Raw genomic sequence first — 10,000 nt, 5'->3', positions numbered from 1 at the left:
AGACTAGAATAGCTCTTATATATTCAGAAATAAATGCTAGAATCCTATAGACTTTGTGGGTTGCCTGAAGACAGGAGTAGGACTAATATTAGGGAGTGCAGATTCTTGTGTGAAATTTCCCTTAGTGTGAACTTGTGTGATATACAACTATGTGCTATACTCTTCTGTTGCTTAAAATAATGATTATCATAGTAATGATAATAATGATATTGGAGATAACGTATCCCGCCTCATGTGTATTACTAGGCATGTTTTGGCGTATGTAGACGTCATAGTAGCGAAGGGATTAAAACATCTTATATATATAAACTATAATAAGACATGTTAGCTTGTTCAACATCAAACATTTCCAGCAAGTTTAAACTTTTAAATTCTACTGATTCAACTACCTGGTTAGGAAGATCATTCCACAACTTTGTTACAGCTGGAATAAAACTTCTAGAATACTATGTAGTATTAAGCATCATGATGGAGAAGGCATGACTATTAGAATTAACTGCATACCTAGAATTACAAACAGGATGGTACTGTGTGGGAAGATCTAAATGCAAAGGATGGTCAGAATTATGAAAAACCTTATGCAACATGCATAACGAACAAATTAAATGACGGTGCTAGAGATTAATGAGGAATAGGAAATTCAATAGACCGAAAGTTCCTGTCCAACAAATTACAATGAGATTAAGCAGCTGAAGACCAGACAGGAAAAAACACTTGAAACAAAGTAGAATGAAAGAATTGAAACACCTGTAAAGCATGGATTGTTTACTGGAAACCTTGAAAGATTTTCTCTAAGCCGTTTTTTGTGCTTTAGAAGAAGAAACTGAATGTCTCAAAAAGTAATTTTGCTGTAAAAATCACCTAGAAATTTAAAAGAATCCTACAGTTAAGAAAACATCAGTGTTGAGATCCGGAGATTCAACTTCATGCCCCATAATTCTCATCATGCATTAATTTTAGTTAATCCTTTTTAAGGGGTTCGACAACCCCAGATGTACAATCTGGAGATTGAATTGATGCTAAGAGAGTAACATCATCTGCATGTGCAACGAACTAGTTTCCAGGCCAAACCACAAAGTTTATCTAGTATGAACAGTAATGTGCCAAAAACACTAACCTGAGGAACACCAGGTATCACATTCCTGTTGTCATTATGAACCCATCAACAGCAACTTATTGTGATCTATCACTTAAAATTTTGACAATGATGCCAAGAAAAGACCCATCCAACTCTTAACTGTTAGAGTTTGAAAAACACGGGAATCATGACTACTAAAATCATGGCCAGTCATACGAACTTTGTGACCACGAACAAGGGATATTTTTTTACAGCATTTGATAATGTAAAAAGGGTATCACATACTCCAAGGCCTTTACATAAACTAAATTGCAAACTAGGAAACAGACGATTACCATCAGCAAACTTATTCAGACCAAGAAAAATGATGTTAAACTTTTAGAGAATTTGGGAGTTATGGAAATTGGGCAGTAATCAGCTGGACTTGAGCTTCCACATACTCATTTAAAGAATAAAATAACATTACCAATTCTTCAACAAGTGCTAAAAGAACCTCTTGTTGCTTGCTTGCGGAAAATAACATAACTTAAGAGCTAAGAAATCTGCAGTCTTTATATAGAAAAAAAAAAAAAAACGAACCAGGAGAAATACAATTTGTGTCTGCCTCCATAAACATCAAGGTCCATCAAGAGAACTTTAATTTGAGAAGATATGAAAGCCAAACTTATTAGTTTGCCGGTAGGAAAACAGGAGTGAGCAAGGTCAAGTCTGGTTACTGTCCAACACATCAAGCGGAAAGGAATTCCTTTTTCTTTGGACAGTGAGTGACGTAGTAAACTGGTTCAAGTAAAGGGAGAACTATTACACCTACACCAAAGAATGTAGATTTAAGGGTATCCTACCTCTTATGCTCCTGTGTTGTAAGAGAAAGGTTTTCTCTTATGGTTAAATTGTATTTCTTTTCAGTTGGAGCATAAATTCAGAGCAAAAGCTCTAAGCTGAGTACAGTTATTTCAGGTCAAATCAGATCTGTTACCTTTACAAAGATAAGCATCCCGCTTTTCCAAGTAAGAAGCACATCATTTAGAATACAGTACAACCATCATTGAACCAGGCTTTGTCCTTCACTCGGTACCTTGACGCACGAGAAGGGCCATCAATCATGTTGACCAGATTCTCATTCAAAGGAACAACAAGCTCAATGTTATTATAGAATTGTCACCATCGTCGGCGCCCACTCGTGTCCGAGTATTGGGTTCTGTCGTTAGCCATCAGCCTCCTATCTATGGGGTGGGTGCTTATGTCTGATGTGGCTGTTAAGTCCTAGTCTGTGGTGGAAGAGTCGCGGACAGTGTTCACAAGGGAGGGTAGGTGGTGGGCGGGGCTGTTCTAATCGCTCCCTCCTTCTTCTCCTCCTAGCCTCCTCATTTTGTCTCCTCCTCTCCTTGAAGTCCACCGTGCCATGGCGTACTGTACTCCTCTAGGTTTTCCTGTCCCTGGCTGTTTCTTCCCATGAGGAAGGATCGATGTCAGTTAGAGCCAGGGTGCGCTTTAGTTGATCTTTAAAGCGCATTTTTGGGGCTCCTCGTGGTCTGGTGCCCTGGGTCAGTTCTCCGTAGAATATTTTCTTTGGGAGCCTAGATGGATCCATCCTATGCACGTGTCCTATCCAGCGGTGGTGGATGATGGTGGCCTCCACGCTGGTCAGCGAGGCACGTTCTAAGACTTCAATGTTGGTGGTGTGGCTCTCCCAGGGGAGTTTCAAGATCTGCCTCAGTTTCATTTGTTGGAAGCGTTCTAGGTTTTTAATATCGTTTTTATATAGCGTCCATGTTTCACATGCATACAGGAGCATGGAGAGGACTACTGCCCTGAACACCATTATTTTGTTGGTCATTGTCAGTGCGTGGTTGTTAAATACGCGGCAGTTGAGTCGGCCAAAGGCGGAGTGGGCTGCCCTGGTCCTGTTCTCTACGTCTTTTTTGCTTGTGGGAGCTGATGTTAGGATGCTCCCTAGGTTGGAGAACTGGTCCATCTGTTGGTCATTCACTGTGGTATTGAAGTTTGGGAGCATCAGTCCTGGTGGATGTTCGACGAGGGTCTTGGTTTTTATCTGTGTTGACTTGCATCCCAAAACGTTCGTAGGCAGAGTTGTATGCATCAGCTAACGACTGCAGGTCCTCTGCCGTCTGACCTGGGGTGGCATTGTCGTCAGCATACTGCAGTTCTCGCACTGCACACAAGGTGGTCTTGGTTCTGGCGCGGAGTCTGGCGAGGTTGAAAGCGCCTCCATTCATGCGGAAACGTAGGTCGACTGAGGGTGTGTCTGGGGGAATCTCGTGTATAGCGAGAAACACGTTGGGGCCAGAACACAGCCCTGCTTCAGGCCGCCGTTGATGGGGAATGGGTCTGAAAGAGTGTTCTGGTGGCAGACTCTCCCAACCATTCCGTCATGGAGGGCACGCACCAGCTTGACAAAATCGGGTGGGCAGCCATATCTTTTGAGGATAGTCCACATGGCAGGTCGAGGTACTTTGTCGAAGGCCTTTTTCAAATCCCAGAAGATGAACATTATGGGCTGTTGTTGTTCAAGGCTCTTCTCTTGTAGTTGTCACGCACAGAAGATCATGTCTATGGTCCCGCGGGAAGGTCGAAAGCCGCACTGGGACTCTGGCAGGACGTCTTCTGCGAGAATAAGGAGGCGGTCAAGGAGAATCCGAGCGAAAATCTTACTCGCGATGCTTAGTAGTGATATTCCCCGGTAGTTGTTACAGTTCTCCCTGTCTCCCTTCTTGAAGATGGTAACGATGTTTGCATCGCGGAAGTCACTGGGGACGGTCTTGGTCTCCCATATTTTAAGTATAAGGAGCATCAAACGGTTCCTCAAGCCGGGGCCACCGTGAGTGAGGAGCTCCAACGGGATGTTGTCTGGCCCTGGGGCTTTGCCGGGCTTCATGCGCTGCAGGGCCTTGTTGAAGTCATGGATGGAGGGTGGTAGTGCCATCCAGTGACGGACGGGATGCTGCGGGGTCGTTCGCAGGAGATCGTCTGGGGTGTCTGCTTGGTCATTGAGGAGGTTCTCAAAGTGAGACCTCCACCTGGCCAGGATGCCCTCGCTGTCGGTGATGGTCGTGGCCCCATCCGCGTCCTTCAGGCTGCCCACTGATGACCGTGTGGGACCGAATATTTCCTTTGTTGCTGCATAGAAGCTGCGCAGGTCACGTTGGTCAGCGAAACTCTGTATTTCTGCAGCTTTTCTTTGCCACCAGGTGTTCTGGGCTTCACGGATCCCTCTTTGGCAACCAGCTTCAGCCACCTTGTGAGCACATTTGTTAGCTGCTGTTGGTTGGTTTTCCAAAGTCAGGCGTGCTTGTCGTTTGGTTTCAATGAGAAGAGAGATGGTAGCATCATTCTCATCAAACCAATCCTGCCGTTTCTTGGTGGTGTAGCCTAGTGTTTCCTCTGCGGCACGGGCCATGGCGTTTCTGAGGGTGGTCCAGTGGTGCTCAACAGTGGCCTGACCCACGGGGTCTGCGAGGTGTTGTTCGTTGGCCAATGGCCAACTCCTACTGGGTTTGTGCGCAGAACACCAACTTGTGGTAACCAACACCATCTTCCAGTTACCAAAACGACAAAAGACCACATGGAGACACCCACGGTCTAAACACTGGCACACCCTGGACTACGTCCTGACCAGAGCCGGAGACCGAGGAGACGTCCGCATCACCCGATCCATGCCCGGAGCGGACGACTGCTGGACGGACCACAGACTCCTCATCTCCCGACTCTCCGTGACGACCCTACGACCACCCAGAAGGGCACCTGACAGGGTACCACACCAACGCTTTGATTGTAGTAAGCTCCGCAACCCACAGGTGGCACAGAACTACTACAAGGAATTGTCACCAAATCTAGCTCAAAAGATCACTCAAAATGCTATACCAATTTGCTCGAGATTTTATGTAAATCTTACGTGAGTGCGACAAATCATGGACAGGCTGCTCGATCTTCATTAATGAAATGAAAGCATGAGCAGATAACCCAACTGGAGAACCAACTTTACTTGTTTTTATGCTAGGGGAGTCAGTGTATATAGGGCCCAACCAGTTACCAAACTAACGAGAATCTCCACTTATGGTTTGCTTACAGTCTGATTCAGAGATTAAGTCCTAAGCTCCAAAGTTGTGATTTTGTTTCGCCACCGATTTGAACTTTTGCAAATAATAAGAAACCTGGGAATACAATAAACTTGGTGGTATAGATGCTCTTCTAGGATGCAATAAGATTCCATAAAATTTTTCCCCAAAAATGTAGGAAACCTCGCAAAATTTGGTAGCAACATTACCCAGGTAAGACTTCAGCAGGATGAACAGTGAATATGTTTGGTGAAAATGCTGTGTATTTCCTTACAATTTTAAAGAAATTTCAAAAGCAGTCTTCTCTTGATAGGTACCTTGTAAAATTTGAATGTGGTAAAAAGATAACTACCCTGTGTCCAGAAGTCTAGGCAAGTAACCCACAACTTTCTCTTCTCCCTTATGCCAGCCACTCTTTCCTCAAATTTCATGTTCATATTTTTATTTTTTATTTTGGAGTATTAATTTTTATTCCTTTCTGATGTTAGGTTTATAATTTATTCACTAAATTACCCTAAAAATCCTTATAAGGCAGTGTTTTTATGTACATTTTGAACACAGAGCATGCTTCCTTTATTTCGTATGGGAAAATCTTTCATGAACATTTCATCTTTTGGGTTTGCTCCCAGTATGAATTAAACTTGTAAACTGAAGTACCACTGAATGCACTCGTCATTTAATACCATCTTTCAGTGTCTGTTAGAGAATGACATGGCAGTCGGGCCACTTTATACATTTGTTATATAGTACCTTCTTTGAGAGTTTTAGATAATATGGTAGTGAATCAGTAGGAAATTATGTAAAGGAGAGCTATTTGTGAAATTGAAAGTTTTAAGAATGGTTCACCTGGTTTTTCTATTATATAGCTTTATTATCAGATTTTCTTTTCTATATTTCAGATTTCATCTTGTTAAGCTTTCCCCATGAAGAAGGATAATTAAGAAAAGGGCATTGAAGTAGGAGTGTGTTTTCTGTCCATTCCACACTTTTCTTCTTCCCTCGTCGTTTTCATATCGTATGTTCATGCATGCTATAAATGATTTAGAGTTTAGTTAGCCTTAAGTTTAAGTACTGTTCCCATACATGTCTACCAAGTTCATTTTCCACAGTAGATGAAAATAAATAGGAGTAATCTTATGTCAATTAAGTAGAAGAGTAAATTGAGCAGTCAGTGTTCTCTCTTCAGAGAACTAAAACTTGCCTTTTGGCTATCATGAAGACACTTTTTACCTATGATATTTTCTGAAAATTTTAAATTTTAACAAAAACCCCCATGTAATCCAGATTGTATGGCAAATCCTAAGGGGGAAAAAAATGAAAATTAGGTATCTTCAAGGAACCCACAAGGGAAACCTTAGACTTAATGAGCCAAAGAATGGAACTTGAGGAAATTTGAATATTCCTTTGGTTTTACTTGAAGAAATTGCTAGGCTATACTCATAGAGACTGGGTCAAGTTTTAGTTCTGTAGCTTATTTTGCTTTAGTCGCATTATATGCAAGAATCTGCCTTAGTACTGTGGTCATCCAAGATAAGGCTTGTAAGTGCTACCAGTAGTTTTCGAATAATGTTGTGGTGGTGGATGACAACAATGACATCAGAGAAGGAGAGAGGGAGGTGAAATTGGAGTCAGAACCCTCGACATCATCTCCCAAAGGTTTCCTTGCAAGCAAGGGATGGTTTCATTTTAAACTATTTTGGATGGGGAAAAGTCTTGCAGATGTTGAAGCGGCTTCAGATATCCTGCCGAATTTAAGAAGATAGTCGATGAAGATAACTATCGTCCACAGAAAGTGTGCAGCATGGATGAGACTTGTTTTGTACTGGAAGAAGCTGCCTTCCCATACAACATGAAGGATGAAGTCCATGGCCCTGGATTTAAGGCTCAAAACGACTGTCACATCATATGTGGCAATGCTGCAGGATTTATGTGGAAGCCAGGCCTCATCAATAAGTCTGCAAACCCCAAGGCATTTTAGAATAAAAACGACAATTCTTTGCTTGTGTTCTGGATGCCTTATCCAAAGGCTTGGATCACCAAGGTTCTCACATCCAACTGGTTCACCCAGAGCTTCGTCCCACTAGTCAAGCACTACCCCACCGATCTCTGAATGGAGTTCAAGGTCCTGCTACTAATATATAATGCAGGTGAGCACCCAGCTAATCTGTATTATGAGGGTGTGCGCCCCAAGTTTATGCCTCCTAACACCACCTCACCTCATCAACTGATGAATGAGGGTATGATCTGTACCTTTAAGGCACTACACTTAGCATTCCTTTAAGTATCTTAGTGAAGATGTATAGTGATCCCCAGTTTACCTTGCGAGCATACGGGAAGAAGTACACCATTGCTCATTGTTTAATCATAATTAATCATAATTGAACAAACCATCTTAGAAATTAAGAAATAAACCATTTATTCCTTGCTGGAAGAAGTTGTGGTCGGATGTAGTGAACGACTTACAAGCGCTTCTCTTCTCAAGATATACAAGTAGTCGTCGACTTATGACCTATGCAACCTATGACTGTTCAACTTTACGACAATTTTTTCACTGATGACGTCACAAGTATGTCGGTGATAGTACACTGATAAAACAAATGCTGTATTTCCCATGTCATAAGACACCTTTTTTTCCTGAAAAAATGCTCTAAAAATCACGCTGCGTCTTAACACTAAGAAAAAGATGTATAGGTGAGTTTGACAACCACTAAACACCTAAGGACCTACAAGCACTCACCCTCACCATACATGAAATATAAACCTGCAATTATCATTCATATGTAATAAATAAATTTACTTTTATATTGCGCTCCATTTAATGTAGTACAGCAGCAAGTTATTTGTTTGTTTTGGTGATCAGCTGATGACTTGCAACCCCCCTTATACAAGCAAACGTGCCAACTAGTGGTGTCCTAGCAGACGATACTATGGCACATTAGTTTTTTATGCAGTATTTATCGATGTTCTTATATTATGGTGATATTTAGTTTTAAAGCTATTTTTTTCACAATGATTTTGTTGCCTGAGTTCCGAAATGAAACGGATAGTTCCTAAATGTGACCTTGGGGAAAATCATCTTCCTGTCAGTGAGTGCAGTGTTACCAAGTTAACAGAAAAATAACTACACCTAAAGTCGCATACACTAGCAAAAGTGTTCCACTCAGAGGAATATCTAGAGACTTTTTTGTTTGATCTATAATTAAGTTTGTGTGAAAATGTGTAAGCTATATAAGGAATTTTGGGAAATATTACTGGAATTTTACATCTTAACCAGAATTTGATTTAGAAAGTTTTAACACTGCTTTTACGTAAAGAAAACTTGAAAGGCCAAACATATAGTTGTAGTGGTTTCTAATATGTCATAAAATTGGGAATTCGGGAATGTCATTAATTATTAACTTTAACATTTCATAATGCACCCTAATTATAGAAATTTACTGTGCCAGACAAAAGTGCTAAGATAGCTTGTAAAATCCTCAATTTCTTTTTTTCGCAAAACTGCTTTGCTAATTTGAGGGTGCATCTCACCACATGTAGCATCTTATGACATAGGAAATGTGGTGTTTCCTTGGGAATAATCTATTTTCTTGTATAAAAATAAACATATTAACCTTGGTAAGTTAATATTTTTTATTAATAATAAATAGTATTCATTTTTAGTAAAAAATATGAGGAAAAGTTTTAATATCCATCGAGTTCATATCATATGCCTGGTGACATCATATACCAGTGGAAAGTGAGTAGGAAATAGCAATTTCCTTTCAAATTATTCCCTTTTGATGTGTTACCAAGTTATCTTATTATTCCCATCATCGAAATATCAAGTGCTGATATCTATTGTCTCAGTGGTCTATATCTGTTATGAGAATAGTTCTACTTATCATAAGAGAAGAAATGTGATGGCGTCATATTTTTGTCGAAAGGCGAGCGGCAAATAGAATGATTTCCTTTTGATGCGTTACCGATTAATATTGGTATTCACATAATCGAAACATTTAGTGATGGTACAAAGAATTTCTAATGTCTAAAGAAATATAAAATTTTGATAGTGAATTAAAAATCACGACGAGACAGACAGTATTCATATGATAACGATTAATAGAGGCTATAAACAAACTATGGAAACTGTGATATCCTATAACATATTGATACTAATGTAATATTCATTATGAAGGTATTTAGAATAAGTTGAGAAAATATAAACAACACTGTGTTCGCAAAATCGTAATAATGTAAGAAGATATTGACAAACGGAAACTTCACTTTTTAAGTTCAACATACGTTGATAATGACTTGGTCGCTATCTCGGTCATAAGTTGACGACTGTCTGTATAGCAATCGGCCATTAAGAAGCCTGTTCTACTGGCGAAGCATCTAGGAGGCGAAGGGTTTGATGACATCACAAAAGTCTGTTCCCTCATCGATACCTCTGACAGACGAAGATCTTGAAGAGTTAACCAAGTCTACCGGCAAAGACAAGGCTGCACATGTTTTCTCCTTTGAGGAGACAGAGGGCCTGTCTTTAAAGTGTGTTGCTTCTATTATTCATGACCTTGAGTGCCATGGAGAAGTCCATGTCATGTGATCCTTAAAAGGACCACTGCATTGAATTTGAAAACATAAAGTTTGCTGTTTACAAGGGTCTTCTTGATACGTTGAAGAAGCAACGTCGGTAGCTCCCTATCACCATATTTCTTGAGCGTTCACCTAAACCTCTATAGCCTCCACAAGAACCTCCTGCTTCTTAAGAAGGCCATGGGGTGACCCCAGAGGAGATGTAACTCTTTTGCTTTGCTGTGCAGTCATGTCTTCGTCATTTATCAGACCGCAGCTTATTCATCATCAC

The 10,000-nt window shown here is 40.8% G+C and overlaps 1 protein-coding gene across 1 annotated transcript in view; it reads left to right on the top strand.

Annotated features, from left to right (window-relative positions):
- LOC137634135 (uncharacterized) overlaps positions 1-8,681 on the top strand; it is a 26,134-nt gene extending 17,453 nt beyond the window's left edge. The window contains exon 3 of the mRNA XM_068366370.1: positions 6,054-8,681. The gene's annotated coding sequence lies outside the window, so the exon portion shown is untranslated. The remainder of the gene's footprint in view (positions 1-6,053) is intronic.
- Positions 8,682-10,000: the final 1,319 nt, after the last annotated feature.

This window comes from Palaemon carinicauda, chromosome 44, assembly GCF_036898095.1.
Source record: "Palaemon carinicauda isolate YSFRI2023 chromosome 44, ASM3689809v2, whole genome shotgun sequence".
Classification (NCBI taxonomy): domain Eukaryota; kingdom Metazoa; phylum Arthropoda; class Malacostraca; order Decapoda; family Palaemonidae; genus Palaemon; species Palaemon carinicauda.
Note: the sequence above shows the minus strand (reverse complement) of the source record. Positions and strands in the feature narration are given on the sequence as shown.